The sequence below is a fragment of the Eleutherodactylus coqui genome, chromosome 1 (genome assembly GCF_035609145.1).
Source record: "Eleutherodactylus coqui strain aEleCoq1 chromosome 1, aEleCoq1.hap1, whole genome shotgun sequence".
NCBI lineage: Eukaryota > Metazoa > Chordata > Amphibia > Anura > Eleutherodactylidae > Eleutherodactylus > Eleutherodactylus coqui.
The window spans coordinates 461060984-461074202 of record NC_089837.1 but is presented as its reverse complement, the minus strand read 5'-3'; the positions used below and the strand labels follow the sequence as shown (position 1 = coordinate 461074202).

Genomic DNA, 13219 nt, shown 5'->3' with positions numbered 1-13219 from the left:
GCGATCCAGGGAGAAGGTGAATGATAACCACTTAGTGTAAAAGTGCTGTAAAGGTACCTTTACACAGGAGTGATGTTGGAGACAGAAGGGGACCGGGATTGTTCTGGCCTTCCCGCCTCCCTTCACAGTAAACAGGCGGTTGTTCATAGCTGAATGACTGTTTACACGGCCCGGCAGTCGCTTCTCTTGGGTTTTAGATCCACTAAAAACCAAGCGATTCCGACAAGTCAGCAATTTCTCACTCAGTGCCCTGTCAGCAGCCAAGTGTACACAGGAAGATTATCTCCTGAATTTGCTATTTCCAGCCATAATTTGGGCAATAGTCGCACTGTGAAAGCTACCTTCAGCTGCTGCTTTACACTTCTGGGGTGACTTATTTACAGGGAACACAAAAGTATCAATTCAAAAAGCCTAATTCTTCTTTCCCCCAATATCATCCATCAGGCCTCTATACACATATGATAATTGTCTGGTTCCACTGAAATTGCCCGATTTGGATGTCTTTTCACTAATGTGTATGGACACCTTAACCCAGGGGTTCACAACTTTTTCTCATCTGAGGGCTACGCTGCCACACTGAACTACTTCCAAGGGCAGCAAAGGTATTCCCATCTGAGACTTTTATGGTATATCCTAAGTATATGCCACAATAAATTGAAGTTCAACTTCTAGGACTCCCACCAATTGGGAGAATGAGGGTTACCTTCTCCCCTCATTAACACTCCAGAGAGGAGGAGACAATGCACATGGCTCTCTCAATTAAAGATGATGGATGTCCAGATAATGGCCTGGCATTTTTTATAAGTCCTATAAACTACACTGAGAGAGCTGCATGCACATACAATGCCTCTAACTCATATACTCATTTCTTGAGTTAAGAGACGTTATTCTCCTAATATGTAGGGCTACACAGTGCACCTTTAGTACTTGTCCTAATATGTAGGGGACCCAGACATGGCTACACAGTGCACCCTTAGTACTTGTCCTAATATGTAGGGAACCCAGACATGGCTACACAGTGCACCCTTAGTACTTGTCCTAATATGTAGGGGACCCAGACATGGCTACACAGTGCACCCTTAGTACTTGTCCTAATATGTAGGGGACCCAGACATGGCTACACAGTGCACCTTTAGTACTTGTCCTAATATGTAGGGGACCCAGACATGGCTATACAGGGCACCCTTAGTACTTGTCCTAATATGTAGGGGACCCAGACATGGCTACACAGTGCACCTTTAGTACTTGTCCTAATATGTAGGGGACCCAGACATGGCTACACAGTGCACCTTTAGTACTTGTCTTAATATGTAGGGACCCAGACATGGCTACACAGTGCACCCTTAGTACTTGTCCGTTCCTGTTGCCTTGCTATGTACCACTCTTTTTCACCCTGACATGGAAACTACACGTGAACAGCCACACATAGATTTTTCAGATGATTTGGGCTGCACATAATGGCACTATGGGCCGCATGTGGTCCCCGTGCTGCATATTGTGCACCCCTACCTTAACTCTTTCCATAACCCTTGGGTTAGTTCTCTACCTCTTGTTTGCTAATAGCATAGCAGTGGAGTCCTGCACAAGTTCTTGCCAACCAATAGTACAATATATGTAGCCAAACAAGGCTCACTACCATCTGTCCAAGGACCATAGCAGCAGTATGGCCTGCCTCTATGGTATGTATGCTTTTACCTCAAATGGCTGACAGCTGACTTATTTTAGTAATAACCAATTTCCAGTAAGGACGCTATTATATGAGTGCTAGCAGCCTCCGCTAGCGCTCACAATTTGGAGCTAATTGCCAAGCTTGCAAGTCTAGGTGCAGCCAAGCAATTGGCCCTCAATCACAAGTATTATCGACACTTGTGTAATAGCGCACTAAGAAGTAAATATGTGGTAGTTTATTGAGTAAATTTCAATACACACCTAGCCTATAAGATCCTGAGCACATATACAATGAGTGGATGATAAGTTTGGAAAGATAATAGTGTTTGTACAATGGTTCCATTTGGCATATTAACCTATAGTTGAACCGCAATCTCTTGATACAAGTTACTCGCATTCATAATTGTCAGTTCTATGTCTTTGTGAATGAGCTTCCCGTTTAGTACATGAGTTTAATAATTGCTGGTTTGGCCATAGTCAACCTCATACTTAGCTGGATTTAATTAAATGTGTGGTGGGAACTGTTTCCTCTAATGGATGGTTGAAAATAGGATTCTAGGGACTAAAGGAGGAAAATATTTCCGAAACATATAAATCTTGCCATTTAACTACTTCCAAACTGTCTCTCTCATTGGAAAATGGAAAGGTATATTTCACTAAACCTTGCAGTCATGTTTATACTTGTTGTTGTAATAATGATAAAGCTTTGGCTTCATTCCCAGGCACTTAAAAATGAGATTACCAGGTGGTAAATGAACTGTGTCTCACTATACTTTCCTAAACACAAGGGCACGTTGTGATAAGGAAAATGACCCAGGTCTCTAGCATTGACTCCTACTATGTTCATACAACTGCCTGTATCAGAGATTAATTGGACAAAGTGTGTGTATTAAAGATGGGAGAGTGAAGAATATGACAAGAATATGCAATTTATGTATTATATGCAATTAAAGGGACCTGAGACGATTCTCTCCTTCATATTTGCATGCACGTATATGCACTCACACATTAGAAGCCAGCTCATTTGCTCTGCTTGCCTCCTGCTCAATGGCAGGTTGATGGGCCTTGGCTGTCATGATATTGTTCAAAATGACACTAAACTGCAACCTGAGTTGTTTTACTGAAGAGACGATCATTACCACTTGTTGAATTGAATTATGATTGTGAAATGTAAGAAAAAAAATTAAGCAGTTGATGACTTCCACACCTCTAGATTGACAAAAATGATTCGGGCATTGAAAGCTAATTTGGCCAATTTATTAGTGTAATTATGGCAAAAATGCTGTATTTCTCAAGGACCATTGTCATCAATGTTTCATCCAATTTGCACATCATATGACTGATTTACAAAAGTTTTCAATCACTTTTCTCTACTTGAGTTAAAGTCCGGTCATGCACCATGTTCCTCAATAGTCTTTTTGAGGAACACAGCACGTGCCATACTAAAACTAAATACTACTTGTGGCATGTGGGTCTGTGTAAAAATTACTTATTTTGTGATTCTTGCACATACGTATATATAATATGTATACAGCCTGAGAATCATCCAGTGTAGAATGGCCATTAGCCATGAGAAGAAAAGCCGTGGTTTATCATAGTCCATCATGTATAAGTGCTGAAAAAGAATTACCTTGTTGCCCATGTTTAATTCCGATAAAAAGATACTGTTAAACCAAACCTGTCACATTGAACATGCATTCCCGTCTGCAGGGAGCGTGTGATAGAGCCCATTTAGACACAATGATTATCACTCAAAATTTGCTCAAAAGCCGTCTTTTGAACGATTTGTTGTGTCTAAATGTGCCCATCTTTCTCTGTTCGGCCAAACGACGGTTTTCAGTTCTGCTTGAAAACTGTCATTCAGCAAAACAGCTGATTAGCAGGACTGCAGGCTATGCTCTGACCTCAATGAGCTGATAACAGCTGATAAGCAGGACCGCAGGCTGAGCTCTGCCTGCGAAGAGCTGATAACAGCTGTTCTCAGTTCTGAGCCCTGCTGGCAGAACAGCTGATAAGCAGGACTGCAAGCTGTGTCTGCTGTCCAAGGTGCTGAATTCTCCACGGGGAGTCCGCGGCTCAACAATAGAGCTAATTACAGAGCTCAGACCTCCTGCTGAGTTCTGTAACAGCTCTCAGAAGCTCAATTGCATGCAAATAAAGCTAATAAAGTACTAATAGCAAGTAGTGCCTATTAGTACTTTATGCAAAACGATTGCTAAACTTCCAATCTTTTGAAAGATATCTGTGTATGTAAATGGACCTTGAAAATCCCTGAGTTTTCTATGTTTACCGTAAAAGGCCAGTGGGTGGTCCTACTTACTGATTTAAAGCTATCTCTGCATGTACACTTAGACCCCCTGCACACGACCAAGTTTGAATTGTGGAAACCGCAATTGTCTCCTATGCGGATGAGCCGTGGCATTCCGCACCAATTCAAACCAATGTAGCATCCACATGTCCGCTTATGTGACTGAACAGTGACTGTGATTATCACAGAAAAAAATTGCAGTGTGCTCTATTTCTGCACGTATTCCACACCAACGGCTTCCATTGACGTCAATAGAAGAATGGTACATGGTATTACGTGCACAAAAATTACAGCATATTGTATCTTGGTTCATATTGTGCACGTGTACACACCAAGAAATTGCATGGCAACATGCAGCAAGTATACAATGTCATTGCATAATTGCTGCAAGCTGCGCATGTGTCTTTCGTGGACAGCAAGTAGCAAATTATGCTCGTGTGAGCCCAGTTTAAGAAGACAAGGTAAAAACATTTTTAAAGTTGCAAAATGAACCCACAGATTATATCAGATGAAATACTTATATACATAGTATAGTTGTTATGAATTGTGAGAGGTATCAGATGGTTATCTCACTTAGTCCATACCTTGTTATTATGGTGATAGTCTAAATTAGATCCATTGCAATAGTTACAGAACAGGTTATGGACAGAAGGGATCGTGTATCAAGTTGCCAGTAAGAATTTTCATATTCAGGCAGTCACACTGATGAGCCTAACACTGATCAAAGCGCTCTGAGCATCATCTGACTCCTCCCCCTCCTGTTGTCAGAGTACAGTGTGCAGGAGACTAGGGGAGGAGCTGGATGATTCTTAAAGTGCTCCAGCTGCTGCTAGGCTCAGCAGTATGATTGTGTGAAGATGTATGAAGATTCTTACTTGTGACTACAGATTCAGCAGGTAGGATGGAATCACCATTACTAAGTGGGGATCACGGAGCTGCATCATATTGCTATGTGGGGGTCACAGAGGGGCACATTATTACTAAGTGGGGGCCACAAAAGAGCAATATTACTAATTGGGGGCCATAGCGAGGCACTGTTATAAAGTGGAGGCCACAGAGGGGCACTTTTTACTTTGTAGGACCACAAAGGAGGCACTAGTACTATGGGGGCATTGAGAGGAGCATTGGGGATAGCAACAAAATGAGTAGAATGCACAGAGACCCGTCATGGCTGGAAGAATTGTTCCTGATGGCCTGGACCCAGATAGAGGAGGAAAGTGAAAGCAGATGTCACCAGAGATGTCATCAGAGGAGAGGTCGCCTGTGTTCACTATAGGTAATTGCACTGTAATAATTACACTGTGCAACACAATTTTTGTAACAGATAAGCAGATAGGCGGCTTATAGTGACTTTAGTGCGCTGAATTCACATATGATATCCATTTGTTTTCTGCCACGTAAGGTTTTCCAGTTATGGGGCAAAATGTAATCCAATTGCCATTGTACTTTCTTTTTTGGAAATATGCCTATACAATTAATCCAGTCGGCTCGCCATTAACCTTGCTTTATAAAAGAAACAAAAGTAATTGCACAACTATTTCACAATCATTGTTACTAGTGATGAGTGAGCATACTCGCTAAGGGCAATTGCCCTTAGCGAGTACCTGTCCGCTCAGAAGCAAAGATTCGGCTGCCGGCGGCGGGCAGGGAGCTGCGGGGGAGGAACGGAGGGGAGATCTCTCTCTCCCTCTCCCCCCCCCCCGCTCCGCCCTGCTGACTGCCGCAACTCACCTGTCACCCACGCCGGCAGCCGAACCTTTTCTCCCGAGCGGGGAGATACTCGCGAGTATGCCCGCTCATCTCTAATTGTTACGCATCGCGTGCTAACTGAACAGTATAAGGATAGGTTTACGAAACATATAGGGTATGTTTGCATGTGGCTGAAACATTGTGGATACCAGTAAGTTGTAATTAATTAACTGTGTTTTTACAGTTCATTGGTTGGACTGGGACTATCTTTCAAAATTTAATAACAATATGGCTGAGCGGCGCGTATGTCTGAACAACCCAGACAATTTCTGGTTTGTCTACGGACAGTTCACGACAAAGACAGAGGGGAGAAAAATAACAGCCTTGGTAAAGTGGGCCTATCACAAGTATTTCGGAACAAAGCTTGGTGACCAAGATATGTAGTCGCATCACACATCATCCGCGTGTCATGTAACACTCATCTCCCACAGGGGGTGAAGGCAAGAGTAGAATGCCATTCGCCATTCCAATGGTATGGCAAGAGATGAAAGACACCACCATACTGACTGTTATTTCTGCATGACAAATACCAAAGGTTTCTCCAGTAAACAGAAAGATAAAATTCTGTATCCAGATATACCTTCTGCAATAAAACCTGTGCCTCATGACACCAGATTACCAATTTCCGATCCAATGGGAGAGTTGCTAGTGGCCTCTAGCTGGGCAGCATCCCTGGGACTACTATGATGGTCATTATTACTACTCGGGCCACTAGAGGGGACACTGTTGCTACTGGGGCCCCTATGGGGGTCACGTACTACTGTGGCCCCTATAGGGGTCACTAATGCTACTGTGGCCACTATGGGGGTCACTATTACTACTGTGGCCACTATGAGGGTCACTATTACTACTGAGGCCACTATGGGGGTTCCTATTACTACTGGGCCTACTATAGTGGTCACTATTGGGGATCATTCCCATGGACGTAAGCGCATTTCATTCGTGCAAATGTGATATGTCTTTGCACAACCAAAAATTGCTTATCCCCATGTTTTTCACCTCCTCTGGTGTGTTTTTAAGTGCACAAATACACTGCATACTTGCGCACACAAAAAACAACATACACAGGCTCATTGAAATGGTGTGCAAGTAAGCAGGTTCCCTGCGTACTCACTGGCCCGTTCACTTCTGTGGCTTATTGCAGTATGAAATGGTTTGTAACTCGAAAGTGAGACATGCTGCTAGTATTCAATGCTACCAGTGGAATCAGCAGGTTTTAATGTTACAAAAACATATCAATTACTTTCTGTTATGAAATGGGGATTGCAAAATTTAGAGGTGTTCTAAATATTGCCTAATAGAACATATGTTTTTCTTTCTTTGGGTGCCCAATTCCAAGTTTCCCTATTGGGCACCATGAGTTCCATGTACAAGCCTGTTTAAGAGACTTCAATATGCACCAAATTTATTGAGATTTGTGTGCCTCTTTATAAATAGGTGTCCTTCGCTTTTGTTTAAGGGCTCCTTCAGACGGATGTAATTTCCCGCGCAAAATTTGTGCGCAATACGCAGAGAATAGAACCGATTTATGTCAATGAGTTTGTTTTTAGTTTACCTTATTTCCGCGTAAATGGTTTCTGCCTAAGGGCTTACACCCACTGGCGATACAACTTCCCTGCGATGTGAGAGTGAGTGAAAATGCATGATAATGAAAACAATGATTTTCAATGGTTTCATTCTCATTAGCGATGTTTTCACTGTAACCTCGCTTCGCAAAGAAAAAATGTGCAATATCGCCCATTGTTTCCAATGGGGCCGGCGGGAGCAGTGCCAGCCCAATTGAAAACATAGCGAGATCATTGCGCTCCCCTGACACAGCTGTGACAGCTGTGACAGCTATGGCAGGGATTCCTTCATCCTTGCAGAAACCACGGGGATCAAGGAATGCAAGGTCAGAGCTGTGCAGAGCTGTGCGCAACGGTTACCCAAAAACTCTGCACCATTACATTAAAAAACATGCCGCGTGGAATTCAAAGCCGCAGCATGTCAATTGTATCGCCGTTTCTGCTGCAGGCTCTTTCCTCTCTATGGGGAGAGATGGCCATAGAGGAATAAGCCGCTTTCAAAGCCCGTACCAAATGTCTCAGGACTTCAACTGCGGAAATCTTGCGGAATTTCTGTGCGGTCCCGCTGTAGAAATTTCGCAAGATTTACGCGTGATTTCCACTCCGTGTGAACCCAACCTCAAGGCGTCATGCAGTTTCTTTAAAAAAAAAAACAGGTGCAAGTGTTATATATTAAAAAAACACCAATCATATCTTTTATCCGCCAGTAAAGATCCTGCAATGATCCCTGATGATTCTTGTTTATAAACTGGCCCACTGATTGGCTACAGCCATCACATACCAGTATGGCAGGTTATTGCTGACAGATCGCAAAAAAACATTGTTGGTAGATGGCCAGAGCATATGTACTCAATCGAGTGGGGGGTGGGGGAGGGGGATCTAAGGGGTGAGTAATTTTTTTTAAATGTATTTTATAATATTTGAGTCCCTTTTTGTCAAAATCCGATAACCCCTTTTAACTTTTCTCCAGATTTCAAAACATTTATGAACTGTTCTACAGGATTTACATAGAGGGGTGTGCCCTGGGTATTGGGGACTGGGAGGGAGTGCACCAACAAGTTACTCTTCCTTGGCTAGTGTCATATGCCACTATTGAAATTTGACCTAAGTAATGGGATCTACTAAATTATATTTATTTAATCAAAACTCCTTTAAATTTTCTGCTAGATTTCTGAGCAGGGTTGCACCAAATGTCACCGAGGGATGAAATATTATCACACAGCGACATATCCTACAGTACCTAAACAATTGCATCACATCTGTTTGAAGACAGGTGAAAAGCAATGTGACTGCGACACAACAGAACACTACATCAATATCTTATAATTATAGACAGGGCACACAGGAACACTGGTCAACACATGCCACCTGCACTTGTAGCAATGCTGCCAATGTTGGTGACAGATTTTAGCAAGTAGTCCTTACCTGAAATTATTTCATTTATGCATTTATATAGCACATACATATTTGGCATTGCTGTCCATAGATTATCATCCTTTACATCAGTCGCGCTTCCTATTGGGACTCACAATCTAAATTCCAAACTAACCCATTGGTATATTTTTTTAGAGTGTGGGAAGAAACCCATGCAAACATGTTGCCCCTGGTCGGGCTTGAACCCAGAACCCAATTCGAGCCACTGAGCCTTCATGTTGTTCTTATGCTCTCAATGCAAATGAATGTTCCAGCTGATTCTACCCCATGATTTGGAAGGGTTGCATTGACTGTAAACATACCAAGTCTTATGAACCATAGAGACAACCCATGCATTTGCTGTGGCCCTCAGTCAAAGCTATTTCCATCCTCTTTGCTATTAGGTATTGCAAACCTCAAAAAGTATACCTTCTGCAAAAGCACTGCAGTGTTAGCACATGAGGTTGTTAGGACTTGGCACAAGGGTAGCAGGGAAATGGGGAGAATAAACAAGCACAAAATTGTCCTGTTGACATTACTCAGCACCATAAGTGGGTCTCCAGTTTAATCCCTGTTATGGGTCTGCCTTTCCTATGCTCACCCCATTGAGGACCATTGCTTGTGTCCTTGCTTCCCACTGTAAACCAGGATCCCACCAACTTGAGCTAGACTCTGCTTCTCTATGGGCCCCATAAAAACTGTGTGAGCTGCCATTTTTGTATGTATGCCCTAGGCTACAATTATTGCCAAGTTTACACGGTTCAATCTAAACCGTATTATAACTTTCTTGGTAAGATTTGTTCTTGGCATTGACAGATTTTGGTCAAGTGGATTTACCATAGGGTAGACAACTAGTCTCAGGGGAAAGCTACCTGGTCAAGACCGCATTGATATTTGTGCCAGTGGCTACATTTGGAGCCTCAAACACAGATGCAGTGTATAATCTTGGATGAAATAGCGCAGGAAAATGCCGTGGGCATAACGGAAGTTCGACGGACCCTGATTATAGTCAATGTGGTCCATCTGGTGTCGTCTAATTCTGATATAGGACAGATCCTTTCAAGCAGGTAATCCATTTTCCTGCTCCCATAACAGAGTAGGAAAATGCAAGCCTGAATATAGCCTAAGGTCGTGTCCACATGGGGCGAAGTGTCCCAGTAGACATTCCACAGCAGATCTGCAGTTCAAAATCCACATAGAAATCTGCACAATTTAGTGCAGATTAGGCCTTAGTCACACGGGCGTAAATACGTGCGTATATACGCGCGTAAAAACCCACGGACGTAAATACGCGCATATATACGCGCGTAAAAACGCACCTACTAAAGATAGAACATATTGGTGGCAATGGACATGGTCACGCGTTTTTTTTACGCGCGTATATACACGAGTATATATGCGCGTATATACGCGCGTATTTACGCCCGTGTGACTAAGGCCTTATAGTGTGGAATTCACCCCTGATTTGAATCTGCATGGCAAATCTGCTGCAACTAATTGACAAGTTGTGGATTTAATTTCCACACCATGTGCCAATTTCTGCATGGATTCTGGGCAGATTTTCACTGCAGTGTGTGAACAAAATTTTGAAAATCTCATTTACATTGCTGCTACTGTAAAGCTGGGTTCACACAGGCGGAATTGCTTCGGAATTTCTGTGCGGACTTGCCGCACGGAAATTCTGCAGGCATTTATTAAACCTGAGACTAAATCAGCACCGTTGATGAGATTCGCAAAAATCTTGTTCACATGCTGCCAACAGTCCACTGCAGACAATCCCTGCATAAAGTGACATGCGACTTGGGATTCAAACTCGCGACATGTCAATTGTATCGCCATTTCCGCTGCGGGCTTTCTTCTCTCTATGAGCAGAGGTTTCCGTAGCAGAATGCCGGCGGAAAAGCCGCTTCAAACACGCACCAAATGGCGAGGGTTTTGAATAAACTTTCCGCTGCGGTAATCTCACAAAATTTCCATGTGGACATTCCGCAAGATTTCCGCCCTCTGGGAACGCAACCTAAATGCTGCGGATTTTCTGTGCAGACAGTCCACATGGAAAATCAACTGCAAATGCGCGCCATATTAATATACCCTTACAGGTAAAGTAGCTGCTATGGCACCTTGCTCAGTGGTCCATTTACTATTCACTATGGAGAATGGTTGTGAGGAGGGGGCAGTGAAAATGTAAAGACATCACTGGGAAATCAAAGAATGAGGAATAGACACAGAGTAGGGACTGAAATAATAATTATAATCTTTTCATATCCTGAACTCATTTGCTGCTGAAGGGGGTTGGGTTAGAGATGAAAGAGATAAGAAGTTTTGTAATGGGGCACAAGGTTACTTGTTGAGATGGGACGATCCACAATCCAGTGTATATAGACCATATTTAGTAAAATGCTCTCTAATGATTCAATACTAGGCAACAGTGCTATCAGTATAGCTTGTATGGATTCAATGTATCATTTACAACTCAGCTAGAAGTGTGTAAGTGCAGTGAAAAGGTATGAGGACTTTCCAAAGGACTTACTGCATTAGGAAAATGGATTAAGAAATGGAGAAACCATTGCAAAGCAATACAGGTAGTAGACTATGACTAATAATATAGTTGTGTTGTTACATAATAAGTTACTTAATAAGTAGTCTTATGCATCAAAATCAACCACTAGAGACTCCGAAGGAAGTTATGCAGATTCAGTCCTTCAGAAATCTAGTGCTTCATGTAATAGGTGTAATCGATCTTTTTACTACTTGGTGTTTACATTGCAGCTACTAGTTTACTTCATACTCTTTGCATAACTCAGAACTTAGATTGTTAGCAGTGATAATGTTTTCCAGCCATACTGTAAGTGTAATTCAGGAACATGTATTTGCATGTACTGAAAGCAAAACAGACTTCTGTATATATCTCCATGCCAATTCTGCCACACTGCCAGGTTCTCATCCAGGTCCCTGCCCCCTCGATCCTTTAGTAATTGCACTTGTGCCAGCCACGTATGCAGTGCAGCACTTAAGTGGCTGGGTTATTAATTCACCACCTTCCAGCTGCATTCAGTACCATCTGCAGTGTAGGGCACCTCTCATACATTGGCAGTGAGCTGGATGTGGCTATAAATGATCTCTTTCAAGAGTCATGTGATCACGTAGATGTACAAAATCACAATATTTTAATGTTGTTGTTGTTGACCTTTTTTGCATGGCATTTTTTATTATCTATTTCCTTATGTATTAGATGTTATTGCTACATTCTACTTTGCATTCAGTCTTTTCATTTGCGATTTTTATATTTTTACATTTTCGAATTTGGAGCAATCAATCCCGGTTTTCATTTGATGTCATTCTGGTGAAATAATATTTGAAATAAAATATTGCAGCGTGCATCTCACACTTCCACGTCTATGCCATGTGCACAGTTTATTTTTCTTGACTCACAATGAATAAATTGTGATAATGGCTGTTTCTACAATGAAACATCAATCCTTGTAAAATTAGTCCAATTAATTAAACCCAGTGTGGCATTCTCACTGTGCTGGTTGCTATTTGTCCCTGATGCAAGTTGAATCTATATTATAGCCTAGTAAAGACATAAGGAGTAGTAAAAAGAAGGCATGGTCTACACACAATACAGACAAAAGTTGAGGTCAAGTTGCTGACTTTCCACACAAATGCGTGTAGTGTGTGTCTCTATACATATTTATGAATCTATCTATCTATCTATCTATCTATCTATCTATCTATCTAATCTATCTTTCTTTTGAGATTGATTGACACTCAAGCTGCCCATAGACACCTTGAGTCAGGTGTGGTCCCGTAAATAAAGAAAAATCACAGCCCATTGAAGGTTGCTTTGACACAGTATGTCCGAGTGACCAACCACTCAGGAAGGAAATATCTGTTTTTATTTATTAAACTATCTGTCCATCTATCTATCTATCTATCTATCTATCATCTATCTATCTATCTATCTATCTATCTGTCTATCTATCTATCTATCTATCTAGCTATCCATCCTTCTGGATATTCAGCTATCAATATATGAATATTGTATGTAAAATACACATATAAGCATACGAGTATTGACAAAACCTATTTAGAAATTTATATTATCTAGCTAGCTATTTATCTATCGAATTAAAATATAATTTGTCTAATTAAAATATCTATCTCATTAAAATATCTATCATCCATCCTCCTGGCTATGCAGGAATATATACGTAAAATATGTATATAAGCATACCTATATTCACATAACCTATTTACAAAGGTCTATAATCTATCTATCTATCTATCTTTCTATCCATCTAGCCATCCTCCTGTCTATGCAGCTATAAATATAAGAATATGAATGGAAAATAGACATATAAGCATAAGCATATTCACAAAACTTATTTAGAAATGTCTGTCTATCTGTTTGTCTATCTATCTGTACTCACCACTATCTTTCTCATGTTTTCTGTACCACATCTGTGTGCTCTTTGTCTGTACAGTACACCCTTTGATGTACATTTGGCCTGCA

The 13219-nt window shown here is 41.6% G+C and overlaps 1 protein-coding gene across 15 annotated transcripts in view; it reads right to left on the bottom strand.

Annotated features, from left to right (window-relative positions):
* Positions 1–13219, bottom strand: part of HOXC4 (homeobox C4) — a 113023-nt gene that overhangs the window by 52301 nt on the left and 47503 nt on the right. Inside the window, exon 1 of one of the 15 annotated variants that reach the window (XR_010787277.1) lies at positions 13137–13155. The exons of the other annotated variants lie outside the window; for them this stretch is intronic. The gene's annotated coding sequence lies outside the window, so the exon portion shown is untranslated. Of the gene's footprint in view, positions 1–13136; positions 13156–13219 lie in introns of those variants that run through there. 15 annotated transcript variants of the gene reach the window in all.